The sequence below is a fragment of the Aethalodelphis obliquidens genome, unplaced genomic scaffold, assembly GCF_003676395.1.
Source record: "Aethalodelphis obliquidens isolate GAN/ISIS:26980383/991018 unplaced genomic scaffold, ASM367639v1 scaffold3, whole genome shotgun sequence".
Taxonomy (NCBI): Eukaryota; Metazoa; Chordata; class Mammalia; order Artiodactyla; family Delphinidae; genus Aethalodelphis; species Aethalodelphis obliquidens.
Genome location: NW_020837947.1, coordinates 771115 through 775037, shown reverse-complemented (window position 1 = coordinate 775037; position 3923 = coordinate 771115).

Sequence of the window (3923 nt, the reverse complement as noted above, 5' to 3'; positions counted from 1 at the left end):
ACCACATTGACAAAACAAAGGATAAAAATCACATGCTCATCTCAATAGTCTCAGAAAAAGCATCTGACAAAAATCCAACATCCATTCATGATTTAAAACTCTCATCAAAGTGGTACAGGGGGAACATATATTAACATCAACAAACCCACAGACAGCATCATACTCAATGGTGAAAAGCTGAAAGACTTTCTGCTAAATTCAGGAACAAGACAAGGATGCCTACCCTTACTAGGCTGTTTTATGACCAGGCAGAATGTGGGCCGAGCTGTGTCCTCTGCTCAAGCTTACCTTCCTCAAGCTGCAGGTCGAAGCAGATCACCTTTTAGGGTGAATAAGTGTCATCTGCTGATCCAGAGTGTGGTATGTGGGGAAGAGCAGAGCCCTCATCTCCCAGTCAAGCAAACCAGACAAAGTTCCAGCCCAGTGCTCTGTCAGAGGGGTGGAAAGGGTAGAATCAGGGCTGCAGGGATATAGAGTGGGTGCTCAGCTGTCATCTGGGGTCCGCTGCACACCTCCCCCATGCAGTGTATCCCATTTTCTTTCCCTTGCATATTTTTTGTTTATCCATTCATTTTACTGGAGCATAATATCCACTAGCTTCTTGAGAAATGGTGTCTGGGCAACAAAGTTTTTAAGACTTGCATGTCTTAAAATGTTTTTCTTCTATCCTGACATTTGATGGATAATTTTATTGGGTGTGGAATTTCATGTTAGAAATTAATTTCCTTCAGAATCATGAAGCCGTTTTCTCATTTTCTTCTTACTCCCAGGTGTTTCTTTTGCGAAGCCCAAAACCTTTGTGCCTGCCTGTTTTTTCTTCGCGATCCAGTGTCTTCCTCTTGTTCCCAGGTGTTCTGAAGTTTCACTGTACGTGCATCAGTGTGGTTCTGTTTCCATCCATTGTGTTGGGCCCTTGGTGAAATCTTTACATCTGGCAACTCACATCTCACTGACCTGGAAAATTATTTTGTTGTTATTTTTTGTTTGTTTTCCTTATTTTCCCTTTCTATAACTCCTTTGGTTTGGATGTTGAATCTTCCGGGCTGATCTTGTAATATTCTAATATTTTCTTTTATATATTCTATCTTTTGTGATTTTTTTAATCTTTCAAATCTTCTAGTGAGTTTTTAATTTCTGCTAGCAATAAAAAGCATTTTTTTCCTGAGTTGTTCTTTTTTCTGAATGTTCCTCTTCTATAGTACCCTGTTCTTCGTTCAATGTTTTCTTTTCTCTCTGAGGATGTTAATGACAAGTTTCCTTTTCTTCTATCAGCATAATTCCTGCTCCTTCCAGGTTGTGTTTCTCTACCTGTGCTTTTAGGTCTTGTCTCTCATGCTAAGGCTTCCCCTCAGTGCCATTCCATCCTGTTGTCTGTTCATGATGAGGACCAGGGGATGGAAAAGCTGGTTGGAAGCTCAGAGGGGACGACTGGCAGTTGTTATGTCTGAATTTATTGTGGGTTATCTGGTTGAGCCAGTTGTCAGGGAGCACCTGATATCTATTATTCCAGTTCTGTAGAGGCTGGTGGGTAGGAAGTCTTCTAATTTCCTGCTTGTACATACTGGCTGACAACCTGGGGAGCTAAATGGTGAAGGGCTGGGGGAGGAGGAATCCCTGCCCACAACCCTCAATATGCAAGTGAGGACTGAGTTATGTTTACAGAACAGCAATCAGGCCCTCAGTAGAACCTGGAATCCCTTAAACATCACAGGTTTCTGCCAAGGGAAGGTTGGGGCAGATGCCCAAATACACAGACTGGAGAGAGGGATGTAGAGTACCCTTTGAATTTCTTTTCAAACCATCTTCCCCATCTTGCTTTGTTTCTAGCTCCACCCTTAGTCCCTGATTCCAGAGGTGCTTGATGCTGCCCTGCCTGAGGGTTTTGAGGATTCTGTCCCATAACTCAGGTTGGTCTCAGCTTCTCCCACTGCTGCCTTGGGGTTCTTTTGTATCTGCTAAATCAGTTAGCAATAATCCAACTTCGGGCTTCCCCGGTGGCGCAGTGGTTGAGAGTCCGCCTGCCGATGCAGGGGACACGGGTTTGTGCCCCGGTCCGGGAAGATCCCACATGCTGCAGAGCGGCTGAGCCTGTGAGCCATGGCCACTGAGCCTGCGCATCCGGAGCCTGTGCTCCGCAACGGGAGAGACCACAACAGTGAGAGGCCCGCATACCACAAAAAAAAAAATAATAATAATAATCCAACTTCTCTCCATCTTCCAAAACTTTATTGCTATTTTATTCCACTCCTCTATATCTCATCCTTGTGGCTTTTTCAACAGAATTCTCTTGTCTTAGTTTGGTGTATTTTTGCAAGAGAATGAGATGTGAGATGATGTGCATTTACAACTAATCACCTCTAAGCTATAAATTGCTAAGTTCCTTCCAAATTCAAACTTTTACATACAACTCAACATATCTGGAGATTATTTTGGTATATAATAGAGATAATATTCCAACCTGATACAAACAAAACTTGACTTTCCCAAACCCCAGCTTTTACAACATTCACCCTTTCCCACACTAGAGCATGATGCTGCCATTATTATAAATTAAGTTCTTACGTCTGTTTAGGGCAATTTTAAGATTATGTATCCTTTCCTATTGATCTATAAGTCAATTATCACACCAGAGCATCCAAAACACTCAAACACATATGCAGGCTCACACGGGCACACACACGTTCACACATGCACACACAGGGGCACACATGTTCACGTGCTCACACACACTCTTACACACATGCACATGTTCACAGATGCACACACACGTGCACACACGCTCGATGACTTGGTGTTTCCTCGGGTAACTGTCTCCAGGAAGAAAGGGAGGAAGGCGAGGGCAGGTGGTAGGAAGAGCCTCCTGTACCCAGAAGGCAGTGCCGACACGCAGCATCATGTGACCTGCTCTCGGGAGTCGTCCTGGTTTCTGATGGTGAGCAGACATCTTCTCTCAAGTACGGAAGAAACACAGTGTGGATGGACTACCAACTAGTTGTTCTCACGTTAGCCTACGGCTGCAGCTGAGCAGTTTGTGGAAACTCGCCCAAGATTTTGGGTATTGAAAGCATTTGCAACACGTGGCATGTCTGGGCAAACACTCCAAGCCCAAACTCAGCACTTTATCAATGTTGTTCAAGCACAGGCTTTGCCAAACAAACAACAGATAAATACATACATAAAAGGTAAATATTAAGACAATTTCTTCTGATTAGACAAACCCGAAGATTCATGCTGCTAATGTAGAAATGTTTCTAGTCATGATTAGTTGTAATATCTTTTATGGTTTTCTTTGGATCAGAGAGGAGAAAAGAAAACACAAAAGGAACAGGAAATTTAAAATTATTTCCTACGGTCTAGGAGGAAGAAATTGCCTATGGCTGAGTTGGAGAGAAACTTCTGAAAACTGGATTTATTCTGCCAGAAAGGGCTTTTGATTCTAAGCTGTCCTAAAGATACAGACAATTCAGTTAAGCATGCAACTCAAAGCAATGATTCAGGATGAGCTGGAAAGAGGCCTCTGGTGAAGGCTGAGATATATGATTAAAAAGTAATTTAAAATAGTTAAGACCATAAAGAGTTTGGACTAGAAGTCGGGAAATTTGAGTTTTAGCCCCAGAATCTGCTTTTAATTAGTTCTGTAACTTAGGGAATTAACTTCTCTTTCAAAGCCTTGGCTTCCTCACCTAAAATGCAGAAGCCAATGCATACAGTCACCAAGGCCTCTTACAGCCCTAAGTCTCCCTGAGGGAAATTTCAGCCAGGACGCCACTGACACACTGGCAACTGAGAATAGGGTGGTCCCTGGGGTGAATCACGGCTGTGGGACACGGGACACGAGGTGAGCGCGTTCTTCTCAACCAAAGCCTCATGGAGTCTTTCCTTCATGCGTCTAAGAGCTTCCAAAACGCAAAGAGACAGACAGT